Here is a 17,854-nt window from a genome sequence, read left to right on the forward strand (position 1 = left end):
TTACCACGTCAAATCTCTCTCTCTCTCTCTCTCTCTCTCTCTCTCTCTATATATATATATATATATATATATATATATATATATATATATATATATATATATATATATATATATATATATATATATATATATATATATATATATATATGTTAGACAAGACAAAGACAGATAGAAAAATCATCTTAATTCATTAGAAAGTACAAACTCGTCCGTGAACAATGGACTGAGATACAATTTCTGTAAGTATGGAATCAGAATGTCTTCAAGGTAAAAATCGAAGGAATGCCCCTCGAAAGAAGGTGGTGAGATAGTTGTTCCCGGCGGATTTAGTTCTCCCTTTTCAGGAGTATCATCAATTAGTAGTGTATTAGTTGCATCAAAGGGTACACCGATTTGGCTAAACGGTTTGTACAAAAGAGGTAATCCTGGTTTTTTAGGGTGGTAGTGGCCCTCAACGGTAACGCATTTTCTTTGATCATACAAAAAGGCAAAATCTGACGTGTGAGCTTGGCATACACTGCAAACTATTGCAACTAGTGGCGATAAGTTTTGCCTTTGCATTGAAGACCATATGGCAACTCTGAAGCGCGGAAGAAGAAACTCAATAAATTCCTTGGTTCCTGGACGAACCACGACTCGACAAGTTCCCATCCGAAACGTTTGCAAATCCTCAAAGGGTCCTCTGTCACCGAGAGGCACCCGCATCAGCAACAATCCATTGACGTCCAAGATAATCAACCTCTGTAAAAGTTGACAAGTACATATAAGTAGTTAGAAGCTGAACATATTTTGCCATACTTGAATAGACATTACCGGAACAACCGTATCTACAGGTAGCAAGGGTCCATACTGGGTCTCTGTAGTGTTCATGTCGTTGTTGCTCTCCTCCGCTTTATCTTCATAGTCATCATTCAAATATTCATCAGGAGTCTCCCCCATGGCCCTTTCTACCTGATTCAAGGTTGATCGGCTTGCCTCATACATCCTTGCCTCATCCATATCATTTTGCTCATCCCTAGGCCTGCTTTCCTCATCCATATCCTTTTGCTCATCTATAGGCCTGCTTTCCTCATCTTGGGTTTCAGCCATAGGCTCTTTTGGCTCCTCCATTGGCTGACTTGGCTCTTTCATTGTCTCCTCCGGTTGAACCTTAGCAGCTTCCATATGCTCATTTGTCCTTTCCTCATCCTCGGCTCTTTCATCTTCTGCTGATATGACACCCTCGGCCCGATGCGATTCCACTGTATCGGATGTAGGGGTTTTTCGTGGTGGCACGTCATGTTTTGTAAGATCAATAGTGCGCTCATCCAAGCCGCTATCTTCAAGCTCTCTAGGGCTAGACATAGTAAGCAGGTGTTGTATTAAACTTACCCGGTATCTTTGCAAATAATCATATGTGTAGTTTTTTAAAGCACTCTGCAAAATTGAAAGACCACATGGTGAGAATTCTTTTATAGACTAAACCAAAACTAACTGAATGCATTGCCAAATGGGTACCTTAGTCATGAAAGGTTTTAATGCAAAGTAGCTTTGCAGGACATATTCTGCATGGAGAAGACATCTCCAGCCGCAAGAATTCCCATCGGTTTGATTTGGGACAGGTACTTCTTTGATTGGGGCCTTGTATAGTTCATACCTTCCACATAGCTTGCCATAGGCAAGCAACAACCTCTTTATACAACTGCACAAAGCAATGTCAAGATGTTAGCATGAGGCTTCAAATTAACATGGATATCTATAAGAAACACTTTCTGATACAAAACACTTACAGCCTAATTTCAGGGTGGGTTCCTTTTATTGAATTGAACACCCACACTGCTGGTTGGTCAACATCAAGGCATATGAGACTCCAGTGATGGTTGTTCTCATATGGGAAGATGATCACAGTAACTTCCAGCATAGCACAGTGGAGAAACCAGCTCTCAAAGGTCCCAGATGGACTGTTCTTTTGTCTAATAATTACAGACATTTGTGGATCAAGGAGAAACACCTCTGTGTGAGTGTGCAGTGGGAGTTTACTTTTGATCAGGCTGCAGAGACTCTACCTGAGTTAGCAAACCTATTATCTGAGTTTTCAAAGCTAGCAAGATAGTAACACTTACTTAAGACAAGCATAGATAATTGTGTCTGAAATCTGAGCATCTGGATTCTGCAATAAATCGATGTCCACTTTTTCCAGAGCTAGCTTTCTGGTTCCATCTAGAAATGGTATCTCTGCAAGCAAACCATTCTTCATTGAAATTAGAGTTTCTTGATTCATTGCCTCTATAGACAGGGTCACATTGCACTCTGTTTGTTTCTGGGACTCCACTGCTACTTTTGCTTTCTCCTTAAGCTCTGCTTCCCTCATTTCCTCCGTTTGGCGAGCAATAGTCTCTGCCTTTGCCCTTGTATTCACATCATGTGTGACATCTACAACTGTGAGCTGAGGCACTAGCTCCGGGGGGTATAACAAAATTTCTCTCATTTTCTTATCCTTGCAGACATTGGGGACCAGCAGTTTGTCATACCTCCACCTTATTCTTTTCAATGTCTCACTATCTTTGTCCATTATAGTAACCCTGTGGGCATGGGCTGCAACAATGGTCATGTCACTGAAGTACTCCAGTAGGAAGTCCTCTGCTGCTTCCTGTAGAGCCATTAATGCCACCACCTTCCACCTTTTGGTGCCCCAGGTAGCTTCATCACATATGGACCTCACCATCCTCTGGAAGGGCAGCTTTGGTATGCATAAATCTACACATTTCTGTGCCTTTCTAATTTCTCTGAAAAGTCCCATGCAGGTTTGCAGCTTCTTCATCCTTGGCCCTTTCAGAATTTTATTTGGTTTTCCAACTCTTTTCTTTGGGGTTGCAGATCTGCCACTTGCTTTCGATGCTAATCCTGGACCCTTGCCTGCCTTCTTTGCAGTGGCTTTTGTTCTAGCCATCTTACTGTACACCAAAAGAAGAGTCTCAATCCCCTTTTCTCTTTCTATGAATCTCTCTCTCTCTCTCTCTCTCTCTCTCTCTCTCTCTCTCTCTCTCTCTCTCTTACTCTCTCTCTCTCTCTCTCTCTCTCTCTCTCTCTCTCTCTCTCTCTCTCTCTCTCCTTTCTATAGCTTAGCATATATAACTAGAGAGAGAGAGAGAGAGAGTCCACATTACTAAAGGCGCGCACGGAGCACTTTTTAACCTCAACAAGCACCTCCGCGCGCCGTTAGTATAGGGGAAATAATACACACATACTCTCTCTCTCTCTCTCTCTCTCTCTCTAGTCAATGGATAGTACTAACGGCGCGCATAGAGAGATGCACTACGGGTGTGGCTCTCTACGCGCGCCTTTGGTATAGAGAGATAGAGAGAGAGAGAATGTGTGTGTGTGTGTGTGTATTTTAAAGATGTGTGTCTGTGTGTAAGTGAGTGTGTTTGTGAGTGTGTGTGTGTGTCTGTGTGTGTGTGTCTGTGTTTGTGAGTGTGTGGGTGTGTATGTGTGTGTCTGTGTGTGTGTGTGTTTGTATTTTAAAGATGTGTGTCTGTGTGTTTGTTAGTGTGTTTGTGAGTGTGTGTGTGTGTGGTGGACAGAAACAGAGATAGAGAGATTTAGGCAAAGGCAGGGGGAGAAGCAGACCTTCGTTATGTCGATGCGTGGCCTTGCTGTCGGAGACGCAGGCGATGGCTCTTGCACTCTCTCTCTCTCTCTCTCTCTCTCTCTCTCTCTCTCTCTCTCTCTCTCTTTCACGAGGTGTGTTTTTTCTCTCTCTTGACCGCTTTATATGGCGTACAAAAAGTATACGGTCTCAGTAATGATCACACGTGCGACAACATGCAAATATATTATAATTTATAGTGACACGTGGGGCGCCGCCGTGTGTATCCGTTATAAGTGTGATTTTGAGAGACACAAAAAGAGAGAACAATAGAGAGAGAGAGAGAGAGAGAGAGAGAGAGAGAGAGAAAGAGAGAGACAGAGAGAGAGAGAGATAGAGAGAGAGTCTTAGAGAGACAGAGGGAGAGAAAGAGTGATCAAATTGTCACAGAGATAGAGAGAGGGAGAGACACAGATTGAGAGAGAGATAGAAAGAGGGAGTCCTTACTCTCAGAAAGAGAGAGAGAGGGAGGGAGGGAGAAAGACAGAGTCAGCTTGACACACAGAAAACCAATGGAGAAGACACCACCCTTTGAGTTCCTGCAAACCCCACCAAAAAAAGGTGATCTCTCACTCTTTCTGTGTGTGTGTGTGTGTGTGTGTGTGTGTGTGTGTGTGTGTTGTTCAACACACACACCTCAATACCCATAGTTCCATAGACAGAGACACAGACACACATACACACAGACACAGCCTCTCTCTCTCTCTCTCCCTCTCTCTCTCTGCATTTTTCTATTTGACTAAAGGCGCGCGAGGAAGGAAAAGTGCCTTTTGCAACTCTCTCCGCGCGCCGTTAGTATTGTTATTGCTCTCTCCGTTGTACTTAAGGCGCGCGGAGAGGTTTGCAAAAGGCACTTTTCCTTCCTTGCGCGCCTTTAGTCAAATAGAAAAATACAAAGAGAGAGAGAGAGAGAGAGAGAGAGAGAGAGAGAGAGAGAGAGAGAGAGAGAGAGAGGCTGTGTGCATTTTTTAGTGTTGTTTGGAGAGAGAGAGAGAGAGAGAGAGAGGCTGTGTGTATTTTTTAGTGTTCTTTGGAGAGAGAGAGAAAGAGAGAGAGACACACACACACACACACAGAGAGAGAGAGAGAGAGAGAGAGAGAGAGACTAGGTGTGTTTTTGTTTGTGCTTTGGTGAGAGACAGATATATATATATATATATATATATATATATATATATATATATATTATATATATATATATATATATATATTTTATATATATATTTATATCTATCAGGAGAGAGAGAGATCATGATGGTTTGGTTTTGGCAGAGTTGTCATGTTTCCTCATGGTTTTGACTTGTCATGTTTCTTGATGAACAGGATTAAGGTCCAATAGGCAGAAGAGGCTGAAACCAGATCCAGAGCTTGTGCCAGGATTTCAACCCTTGCAGGCTCAGTTGCTTAATGTATCTGCCAAAAGAACTGTTGACTTTTGTCAGGACATATCTGAAGAAAATTCGATTGGTGAAGATCAATCAGAGAGGTCACCAGGGCAAGAGGATCCCTCACCCTACAAGGGTGTGGGGCCCTGTAGAGTACTTCTGAAGAAAAATACAAGAAAGAGAAATATAGACTTCTCAGATGATGCAGATGTGCTAGAAAGTAGTCCCTGTACAACTAAATGTAAAGAAAAAGAGGATGTGTCCTCTCTGGAAGACCCAGCTGCAACTGATGAGAGGCTGTTTGATTTTGCAGCATCTTGTGGTGCTGGGGACAAGTATGATCTAGTTCATTCTATGTTTAATCCAAAGTTTGACATTGAAGACCTGTTAGCTCAGCACAGTAATTTCTTGCAGGCCTACAGAGATAAGTTTGAAGTGATGGTGCAGGTTGGAAGGGTTGTTCTGCCTAACATGACTCTTGTGCATTTAAATGACTATGATGGAAAGGGACAGGGAGTGAAGAAGTATAGGGAATTACCACCCTCTTGCCGACATTCAGCCTGCCCTTTGCATCAAAAAGAATGCAAACTCATTCAGGAAGCCTTTGGCTTTATGATTTACCTGAACAGCCTGTTTGGATTCCTCATGCAGAATCCTGATGAGGTGTTAGAGGAGCAGGATGCAGCACCAGATGAGGAATGCGAGGAGACAACTCATATGCAAGAAGTCGAGGAGGTTGAAGACACAGTCGACCTTGAGGTTGAGGCAATTGAAGTACAAAGAAGTAAGATGCTCTCTGTGAAAACCACAGAAATCAAACTTCCATTGGATGTCAGTAACTTCACTGAGAAGCATGCTCAGATGATGTTGCCTGCTGTGCCTAACTTCAGGATTGGAGACAGGACCTATATCTTCTTACATGATGTGCAAAGTGTGTTTTATTTAAGGGAGGATTTCTCCCTAGCTATTATTTTCAGAGTCCAAGAGGAGAGGAGTGGATTTGTTTCAGAGGATAGTAGTGATGATGAGGCAATGGAAACATCCAGCAATCCAATGGAATTCCTTCGAAGATGCTTTGAGAAAGCTGAAAAATACAAGGAGACACTACCTGATGAAGCCACCTTCCAAGCAATAAGACAAAGTCTAAGACCATCGAAAAGTAACAAAGAAGTGGAGGATTGGTTTAACCATTCAGGTCAGGGGTCAACTACATCTGTAGACCTGTGGCAAGAAAACCTCTTTCTGCAGGATGAGAGCTTCATGGTAAGTCTCTCTCTCTCTCTCTCTCTCTCTCTCTCTCTCTCTCTCTCTCTCTCTCTCTCTCTCTCTCTCTCTCTCTCTCTCTCTCTCTCTCTCTCTCTCTCTCTCTCTCTCTCTCTCTCTCTCTCTCTCTCTGTTTGTGTCATTTTCTGACATTGTATGTGCAGTCTTGGATTGCTGACAAGGATGACTTCCTTCGGTGCCGGACAAGAGAGTATCGAGGAAGGGATGCGGCCCTAGCACAGTACCTTTCAAAGCTTTGCGAGTCGCCGATAGTAGTTTTTCACAATTCCATGTCACAAGAGGGTTCAATAGCAACTTACACATTCAAGACACTATCACGCTTCTTGGGTGGACCGGTGCTGCCCAAAAGTGCAGATAAAGTCATTCTTGTGGACAAAGTGTTTGCTAGAGATTGTTTTGGTTACTGCCCAGGCTATACAGGTGGTCGGGCAGCGTATTACTACACCTACACAGCAATGGCACTAGCTCTTGGTAGACAAAACCCAGATGAACTTTTAGAGTATGGCAAACATCTCATGATTCGTTACAAGGGTGACGTGCCAAAAAACAAAATTGAACCTGCAAAATTTTGATACACTTTAAGTACCAATTGTATAAGATCATGTATTACATAAATTTTGTACAATGTCATCCACTCAGAGTATCTTTCTCCACTTGTGATTCACATACACCATTGTCTCTCTCCACCTTCGTTGACTTTCACGAGCTCCGGAGTTGTTGTATGCCATTGATCTTTTAGCTTTTTGTTGTTGTAAATGTATGATGGCTTGTGCTGTTTCTGAATTTGCCAAGAGTTCTTTTGCCTGCATTCGATGAATGATTCTACGATAGAACCATTCAAATAGTTCTCTCAAACTGTTAGCCTTGATTCGAGAGCCACCATGTCGTGTGTGCCGAAATAAGCATTTCTCGCCATGTAATGAGACTTTTCCATCCCTTGGGTATTCCATATTGCCGGGTTCCCATACTTCTGTATAAAATATGGCAAATGATTGAAGATGATGTGCTGGATATGAAAACAGATTAGTTAGAATGTTTTACAGTCACATATTTGCACATAAGAGAGAAAGAATACATTATAATACCATGTAGTGAGTAATCTGGGTGTCTGTCCATGCTGTCTTGAATGATTTTTTCAGAAGGTTGAGATTTTCCTTGAACTTGTTCATATCACCTTGTGACCAGTCATCTTTGTCGCACATCAAAAATAGGATGTCTATTGATCGCCAAACCTCAGCCTTCGCGTTACGAGTAGTTGGTTCGTGGTCTTTGACTGCAATATGTAGCTTTTTCCAGCTCTGATACTCTACCTTGCTAACATAAGATGTGTTATATATTTTTCCATGTTTTGTTAGCTTTGGATCTCTTGTACCTTGGGGCTTAGATAAAAACCTCCGTGCCTTCACCCCACCGATGGATGGTTTGCATGGGACATCCTTCTCAGCAGTTGATCTCTTTTCATCCCGTTGGATTTTCACATTGCCACCATGAAGCCCCATATCCGACAGTACCATTTCTAAGCACTGCAGGGCTACTTGTCGTTCTGCGGAGTTCTTAATCTTCCAAGCAAACCCGATGTATAAATAGACCAATTTCTCCACAATTCTACAAAGGGCATGCATTGTACAAATGTGGACATTCACAAGTGGTATTTTCAAAACTGGTCGAAAAGCAGGATCCTCAATGTGACGTGTTGGAGCTTTTATCCACCACTTTGGGTCCATGACCTTTGCAGGCTCCATGCAGAACAAACACGGTGACTTTGCCATTGCACCCATTCCACAATTATACATGCACTTTAATGTTTTAAGGTCACCTGCAAGATGCCACTGAACTTGAAAGTCTCCCCTTCCATCTAGACGTAGTACCTCTCCCTGGTTAGTCTGTCGATCAATCAGCTCCGGAATATTAGTTCGATGGAACACCCAATATAGAATCTCATGATCTTCTTTCTTTACCTGCAACACAAAATAAATGAGACTTAAGTAGATCTGAACATTTGAGCTTACTTGAGAATATCGCTTACCTCAAACGCACCAAGCCACCATATGTTAGATTCTGATTGAACACTAAAATATAAAGGATCATCACTGGGACACTTTGAGAGGGCTCTATTCATTAAAGTAATAGTAACACGCTCTAGCTTTTTCTCTTTAACAAGCTCACACTCATCCAGTTTTAACACAAAATGTAATAGCCCACGTGACTCTTCAAATGTGATGTTGTAAAACTCCACCATTCTCTTCTGTAGTATCCGCAGGTCCATAAAAATATTGTTGAACTCATCATATGCCATGTTCGCTCCATGGCCAATGTAAGTTGCTTTAATATGAAAGGGCTGTCCAAGATAGTCTTCCTGTGCCTCGTTAAGCTGAAGCCTCTCTTTCCAAACACTTGAGGCTGATGGTAGAAGTTTGGATTTTATACCCTTTCTAACAAAGATGGATGAGACAGACTTTTGGATAGCCGAATATCCTCTTTTGCTTACACCAAGTGAATCAAGTGTGCCTTGTATCTCTTTTGCAGGCACTGAGTTCTCTGAAATAAAGCGGTCCACTACATTTCTTTGTAGAACCTTAAACTTCTTGTCATGTACTATATCTGCTGCCAGGCTTCTACTTATAAGTGGCTTCAATCTCTTTCCTATATTGGCTTTGGGGTCAATGTTTTCCTTGTCAGGATAGATTGAATCTCTACATGAAGACAATGCATAAGTAAATAACAGAAAATTTGCTTCACTAACACTATTTAGGCACATGAAAACAATGCATAACAAGAAAAAACAAAGAGATTACTTAACTAAGACAATGTAGCCAACCAAGAAGCATCACCTTAATGCTCGGATTCTTTTCTTGAGACCTCCTGATGCAACCTGCAATGTTTCAAGATTGCGCAATTTCTTCTTTCGGATACGACCACCCAAGATGGTGTCCCTCATTTGACAACTTCGCACCTTTCCTTTCAGTTCTTGTACCTCTGTTTTATGTTGCAAAATGGTAACCTGATCTGTAGAATGTAAATGTGAAAGGCGAACAATCTCACATTGTTGAGCTTGGAGAATGCTCTTGTAAGTTTCAGCTTCTCTTGTAAGTGATTTACAATAACCCAGAAGGCCCTTTTCTCCATCACCAGCAAAGGTCAATAAGCTTGTAGGATTGACAAACGGTGGAGACGCATTAGTTATTGGATTCTTAGGGTAGAGAGAGCCTCTCGTCCAGATATCTATGTGTTTAGCTCCTTGAGCTCTGAGCGTGTCTATGGAGGCGGGAGGTATATGTGTGTTTGTTTTACTGCGCTTAATCAATGGTTGGTACTCATTGTCCAAATCAATGTGAAGGTGATATTTGGCTCGTTTCTGGGTAACACTTGTGCCATTTGAGGAGTGCGCCATTAGCCAAATGTGCAGGTTTAATGGAAAGTGAATAGCGGCTGCGGATTCGTCCCTCCATGTTAGCCTCATTCCCTCCGTATTGACGTTGTTCATTCAATGCAACTGAAAAGAGGATTATCCCTCAATCACTACGAACGAATGTTCAGAGGAGTAAGGAATCTACTTAAAGTACACTTTTTGAAGTTTTACTATGAAAGACCCAGCTCTTTTATATGCCATTTTTTCTAGAGAGAGAGTGCAAAAAATACATTTTCTTAGAAGGCCCTCCAAATGACCTCCGAAATTTCCTAATGTGGATGAAGCTTTGGATATAGCTTTAGATGTGGTATACGACGAGATACAAGTCTTTAATGGATATGATCCAGAGGGCTACCTAGAGTGTTATGAGCTGGAAACCAAGTTAAGAGGGATACCTGAAGAGTTAATGATCAGATCTTTTGAGCAGTTAATGAGTTCAGATGTGAAGGAGCAGATTCAAGAGGTTACCAAAGCCTGCAACGACGACTGGGAATACTTCAAAGAAGCTATTGTACAAGTAAGTTATGAGCATTATGCAAGTTATCAAGAGAAGAGTCCAAGTCTACCAGACTATGCAGATATTCAAGGACAAGTACGATCAAAGTTAAAAGCTGTGATTGATGAGTGTATTGTACAAGATGCTACCTTCTGACATGCTAATGATGATGAAATAGTTAAAGATGTGTAAGAAAAGATGGGTTTTCCAGATGTTGTGCATGAAGTAGAAGTCTTTGAGGGTGAGTCTTTAAAGCTTCAAGATACATAGGGTGAATTTTGCAAAGAATCTACACGTGCAGTGAATTTTGTAAAGAACTTATAAATGTAGTATAGGAGAATGCAGTATAGGAGGAAAAGAAATCAGAGGATCAAAGCAATGAAGTTGCTAAAGCTCAAGAAGAAATTTTGCAGGTGAATGAGTGCAGCCATATTCAAGTAGACATGCAAGAAGATTCGGTTACAACTAATACTTTTCCTACTGACTCAGAATTAGAGCAAATTTTTTTTGGTAGAGATTCTACCATAGAGTTGAATGATGATACATATGTTATAGGTCAAAGCAAGGCTGCTGCTGTTTTAAGAGCAGCCTGATAATAGATTTGGGTATACCAAATTTACCGAATTTGGATGTACTAGATTTTGAGGACCTGGTTAAGAAAGAGTATGTGCTTGAAGATCTGCAAAATGTTGATTAGGAGGGGGTGTAGACTCCTTCATTGACAAGTTGTTGTAAAGCCGAGCTACCAAAGTGGAAAATTGATCTTGAATGTGATGATGATGATTCAGAGGGGGTGCAAACTCCTTCTTTGATAAGTTTCTGTGACCTAGAGCTACCAATGTGGCAAATTGATCCTGAATTTGCTGATGATTTAGAAGGGGAGCAAGCCTCTTCTCTATCAAGAATTTGTGACACAGAGCTCACACTATGGAAAAATGATCATGAACTTGATGATGCTGATTCATAAGGGGTGCATAGTAAAGTGCAATCTCTTGATGTTGAATATGATTGGTTTCATTGTGCCGATGATACAGATAGGGCAGTAGATGAAATTTTGAATGTGCATGTTGAGCTTTGTGCTATCGAAGTGCAAAGATATTTGGATGAGGGTGAAAGACTTGAAGAGAAATTTACAATAGACGTATTTAGTATGCATGTTACATATGGAAATCTTAGTTTACAGTAGCCTGAGATGTGCAACATGGAGGAACCTTCTGAAGCGTTGGACCTAGATCTTATGTGCTTATTGGATGAAGCTTTGGAAGGGTTCTCAAATACAGATGCTAAGGATATCAATCAATCTACATTCATGCATGAGAAAGTTTATTCACATGCAACTGATGATGACCTTATGCAGTTGTTGGATGATGCTCTACTTGATTTTGAGCCTCTACAAGATAAAGAATTGGTTTTTGATGCATCTTGTGAGCTTAATGAAGATAGTTTTTCTAGAGACTTGATGTATTCAGGTATGCATGATTGGGGTTCCAATGCTAGTGAGAGTGAACGTGCACTTCCAATGCTTTTACTTGTGATTGATGATCAACAATTAGATGAGCCAGTTGCACAGGGGATATGGCAGTATTTAGTGCTACCTGATGTTATATGGGATTTGATGTCACCCTATGAAGTAGGAGATATTGAGCTAGCTTTTGACCCAGGAGGTGATAGATATATGCATGGTCTTGGACAATTGAATTATATGCCATATGATCTAGGCGGTTTTCATGAAGATTTGCGGGCTAATTTATGTTTATGCTGTGATGATTGGAAATTATTGTATTTTCCCTATGATCCTGGAGGATGGTGCAAACTTTTTAAAGGAATGCTCACAGTGGGGCAAATGATTGGTGTCCCATTTAATCCTAGGGGCTACTAAAGTGCAAGTTGCAGATTCAGAGGATACCAGATGTCTGTTGTAGCAGGTTGCATGGTATAAGATTGTGGTTTCTAGTTTATGCTAAGTCAAAAGATGTTTTTGTTATGCGTTCAATAAGATTTCATGGCTAGTTTCTAGTTGACTTCTTTGGACAATTGATGAAGGATCTTCACATCTTCTGAGTTGGTTCTTCTACCAGAACTTAAAGTAAAGGACTTGACGGCCATCCCGTGTGCAAACACAGTAAGGCATACTTGATCTTGACAGGGTTCCCTAAAGCGAGCTTAATGGTCAAGCTGTGTGCATCATTAAGTGGAGCACTTGAGTCTGGTGGGGTTCACTAAACACGTTTCCATAATTGAATGCTTTGAAGATACGGCAGATATGGTTGAAAGATTTTTGATGGGTAGCTACCTAATGATTAAGCTAGCACATTTATGACAGGGTGTAGCCTTAATTTATTTTTCATATGTTTACCAATTACGTGAGTCTGATGATTGCAAAGAGCTTAAGGTACCTATAGAAGATGCAGATTGAAGTGCAGTTGGCACAGACCGGAAGTTGTGCAGGTTCAGAGGGGGTGGATGTCGTGCAGCTCTGCTTCCATGATGGGAAAATTATCATAAGGATGAACATTGTGCTTGATTGAAGTCTACTTGATTATTTATCAGTGAATTAGGGCTTATTAACATGACAAGTTTAATGATTAATTTATGCCAGATGCGGTTTTAAAGGGCCAAAAGATGCCTTGATGATGCTAAAAAAGAGTATGCTTGAAGTGAACACAGATGGGAGATTATGATCTAGAACTTTAGTGCTTGAAATACTCTACCAAAATGTCTTTACGCTTGTCGATTGGAGCTGGGATAAAGAAGTTATGGCAGTTTGAAGTTTGTGTTGATACAGATCTGTACCGGATTGGGCAACTGCAATAGAAGTGCTCACTTTGTGGAGCAGGTTGGTCCTTTCAATTTGTCAATCGGAGTTCCGGTTGTCATGATATTGCCAGTTTAAGTTTCATTGGGAGCCAATTCCGTACCAGTCTGGTCGGCTCGGTCGGTGTGCATCTGGGACTTTTGAGCTTCATCCAGGGTCTTGAATGTAATAGAATAAGTGCTCAAGGAGTATCTTGTTCAGAATTCAATCACTTGTAGTGCATTGATAGCTGGTGCTCTAGTTGAATTGAATTTCATGGCTGGCTAAAACATGATATGTTAGTGCTAAAAGCCTTCGAAGTTGAATCCCATGATTAACATTGCCTTGGATGAAGTGTATGCCCAATGAAGCACTAGGACTAGCATGAGAGGTATGCTTAATGTGGTGCCTTACAAAAGCACAAAAAGATCTTGATGAGCTCATTGTCCAAAATGACGTCTCGTGGAGTGCATTGAGTGCAGGTGCCTTGGTTAATTCGCATGCCACATATGGTACCCTTATGAATGAAGTGTCAAAGGGCCGCCCGCCCATAACCTTAAGAGGAGGGGCCACCCAAGAGGTGTAAAAAGGAGTAAAGGCCGCATAATCAAAAGGGCCAAAGGCCACCCAAGAAATTAAAAAGTAAAAAAGAAAAAGCGTGTCCATGGCATTTAGCAGCAAGTACGAGCGTAGGGGGGGAGAAGAAGCACTCGTAGCAGGTGTTGCGGGCCTCGAGCTGGTTCGACCTTAAAGGAGAAAGTGCCCAGCATGGTGGGGCGATTCTATTCGGCAATACTTTTGATAGAATTGGTGGAGGTTGAAGAACGACCTGCCACATCATCATACTGAGTTCATGCGCCACATGAGTCACAACGCCATGACTGATGGGCAAGGAGAAAGATAGGATGATAAAAACCAAAAGAAAAGGACATTAGGAAAAATATAAACCTCTAGGGGCCCTTTGGGATTAAGGTTAATTAGAGGCCAACCAATGAGAAGAGGGTGGCGGACACACTCTATGCCCTCAAAAATGTAGGGGGACAAAGTAGTTTTACACTTCTTAATGGACTCTTACCTAGTGAGAAGGGGGGGGGGGGGGGGGGGGGGGGGGGGAGGAGTGGGCCATATGGAACCTTCAATTTACCTCCTTTTTTATCCGGTTCTGAAAAAAATCCTAAAAATTTTCAAAATTTTCAAAACTCAAATCTTATCTTCTTAAAACCCCACTAAATCTATTTTATGGTCAAAAAAACATTTTTTGACCTCAAAAAGTCAAAAGTGCACACAAAAACCCTAAAATTCAAATTTTTAAAAAAACTTTTGAAAAATCCTTTTTTACGATCCGAAACCCCCCCAAAAGTAGTCCTTAGGCAAAAAGTGTGTTAACCCTCACGGCTCACGGACACCCCATCACCTACGACGGACGCGTATTATGTATTTGGTAGAGTCAGGTACCGGGCTTGTCGGTCCAATAGGGAAAGGTAGAGTGATCGTCGATGAGAGGCACACTTTAACTTGGACATTCAAGGGATTAGTTGGCTAAGCATGGGCGCCCAAGTGTGAATGGGGTGAGCTCCTATAAAAGCCAACTAAACCTAATTTTTACTCATTCTCTCATTTGTGCAATTGAAGAGTGCTCTTGCTCCATCTCCATCTTCTTCTTCTTCACCTCCTTGTGTGTGTGTGTGTGTGTGAGAGAGAGAGAGGGAGAGTGTGTGTGCGATCGAGCATTACGAAGGCACGACGGCGGCGAAGCGGTTGAGCGCGGCACGACTGCAGCTTCTTCTTCATCGCGGCGAGGAATCCACCACGAAGGCGAGCGTAGAGCGGTGAGTGACACACCCTTTGTTTTCTTGAGCTTGCTAGTTTAGGCTTGTTGTGTGCTTGGAGCCGTTTGTGGCTCGCATACGGTGTATTGGCAAGTCCCTTGCTTCGACAGTGCGGCAAGGAGCGCACATTTTTGGCGCCGCTGCCGGGGATATGCCCTACACTAAGCTCGGTTAGCACTTTACGCTTCCTTGTGGTGCAATTTCTATCATAGGAAAGGCAGGGAAGGAGTGTGTGGAAGATTTCTGTTTTTTGCGTTTTCTGCAATTGCTGTCAAGTTTCAATTTCTGCTATTGTCTGCGTTTTTTCAATTTCTGCAATTTCTGCATTTTCAAGTTCGGCGTTTTCAATTTCTGCAATTTTCTGCAATTCTGCAATTTTCTGCAATTTCTGCGTTTTTTCTGCATTTTCTGCGTTTTCTGCAATTTTCTCAATTTCTGTATTTTCTGCATCAACAAAAAAAAAAAAAAAAAAACGTGACTCTTAAAACGGACGGGGACGGGCTGGTTTGTATAAAAGATAGATCGGGATCGGGATCCCAAGCCCAAGCCCAAGCCCAAGCCCAAGCCTCAGTCCTCAGTCTTATGATATATACTAGACTCACTCTTATATATATACCCTACTCCCTCAAGAGAGAATGAGAGCATGTGGGACAAGTCCTCCACTCTCCTCCTTTCTCTTCCCACTTGCACCCTTAGACTTTCTAGTTTGGGCCTAGTTCCCTACTGGAAATTGACAGTTTTAGGGATTCCGAGGGCATAGAGTGACCAAACGGAGGGCTGTAAAGCACAGCACGACCCTCTGACCGATACGCTCGTTTTGAGCTATCACACGGCCCATTCCACGACACGCTCTAAAAAATCTAGCAAAAAAACAAACAAAAAACACGCTAAAAACTAGTCACAAGGCCTCCTAGAGCAGCTTTTTGACACCTTAGGGTATCAAAAGCACATGCACTTACGCTCTGGGCGGGTGCTAGAACACGAGCATATTGAGGGTGCCTCTGTTCATACGGACACCCATTACCCATCCACGATAAGCTCTAGACCCTCAGCGGGGACACAAGGTAGCACCACCCAAGACCCTAAAATAGCCGCTAGTGATTCCTCCTCCGACTCAGAAATCATGGAAGCATACCCTACCCAAAACACTGAGAGAGAAGGCCATGCACCTCCCGAAGCTCCACAGCCTAGTACTAGTATGTTTAGCCGTTTCATGGAAACATTAGGTAGAGCTACTCGCTCGGAACCTGATGCAGATGAAGCACGCGAAGGGGGTGGGGAAGTGGAATCTCCTTTCACATCGCACGTGGACCCCACACCCCCAAAGAGTGTCCATGTGGATATCCTACCAACTTCTTACCAAGAAGGCCCTGTTGAGCTGCCTCCTTCAGAAGTTCCCTCTAGAGTACCGTTGGTGGCAAGTAAAACCACGGGGAGCAACATTGCTTCTACCTCACAAGAAACCGTTAACACGTCGACTCTAGAAGGATTGTTCATTAATGATCATTGGACATACGACCTCCACACTGAGGTGTTGACGGATCTACACTCTGGCCACGCCTACCATGTAGGATGGATAGAGATTGTACAATCCACCTCTAGTGCCACGAGCATCGAAGATCAACAGAAAATGATCTGTAATGTTATCCATGGCATTATTCAATCAGAAAGGCAAAACCGAGGGGTAAATATACTCTCAACTGGCCCCATGAGATTTTTGGATACGAGCAAGGCTCAACAGCCTACTCTATCACAAATGGAGACTCCTCTAATGAGTCCCATGGACCCATCTTACGTCATTTCACCTGGGGTCTCTATGCAATCTGAGCCTCCGAGCGAAAACTTTAGCTTCCCTAACTTGGCTCGACCCTCTATCAAGGAAAACACAGTGCTCACTCCAGGGATAAGCCTGACAGAGAATGTACCGATGACATCTACGGTTAGCGCAGTGCCACTACCTAGTGTTGTAGTACCTAATATGGGGCCTCGACCATATGTGCCTCTAGCCCCTTATGCACACATGGCCCCCACACCTCCAATTGTACCACTTGCTTATGCTCCTCGAGTGCCGCTCCCTAGCTCTTATCCGAGTGGACCTATGCCCGGTTATGTTCCATATCCTGCATCATCCACACATATGCCAAGACCGGTACCCGTTCCTCTCCCACATATGATTCCAAGAGTACCTCCACCGGCCCTGCCTCCTCACATAGGTGACTTGGCAGCGTTTGCTCAAACCATAGGTCGATCTATCGCGGAAAATATGCGTCATGCATCTGATAGAGAGCCTAGAAGTAAGGCAGTACAAATTGCCAAACTCACGCAAAAATTCAATGGGGACGAAGATGCTAGGAAACACATTGAAGTGTTTGAACAAGTATGTGATTCCTTAGGGGAACGCAACGAACTACATAAGTGCAATGCCTTAAGCTTGACATTAAGTGGGAAGGCTGGAGATTGGTATAGGACCCTAAGGGTGGACGAGAAAACAATCTACCCTACCCTTCGAAGGTTGTTTCTAAAGGAGTACATACGAGAAGGTGTGCTTTGGGGTGTAGCATCTCAGCTACAGAAGGCCGAACGTAAGGAAGGAGAGTCAGTAAGGGACTTCATTAGTCGTCTAAAGCACTTAAACTCTCGCTGCCCTGTAAATGAGCGCTTCAACAATAACCAACTTCTTGATCGATTCATTCGAGGGTTGAGGAATGAAGGAATCTATAATGGACTAGTGATTAGAGGTATCACAACCTGGGAAGATGTCACTGCCAATGCAATCCAATTAGAGGACAACTTGATGATAGCAGGCATGAGGGTGTCTACTGACACGAGATCCACTAGCTCACAAGCCATTGAGTATGAACCCATGACTGCAAAGCCCATTGCCAATGAGCCAAAGGTATTTGAGACATTCTTGACAGACCTCACCAAGGCAATCCAAGAGTCTCTTAAGGATAATCGACCCCCTCAAAATAGTCACATGTATCCAAGAAGGGAGCAACAATGGTGTTCCATTTGCTTAGGTCCACATA

This window comes from Adiantum capillus-veneris, chromosome 3 (genome assembly GCF_014529385.1).
Source record: "Adiantum capillus-veneris isolate H3 chromosome 3, ASM1452938v2, whole genome shotgun sequence".
In the NCBI taxonomy this organism is placed as follows: domain Eukaryota; kingdom Viridiplantae; phylum Streptophyta; class Polypodiopsida; order Polypodiales; family Pteridaceae; genus Adiantum; species Adiantum capillus-veneris.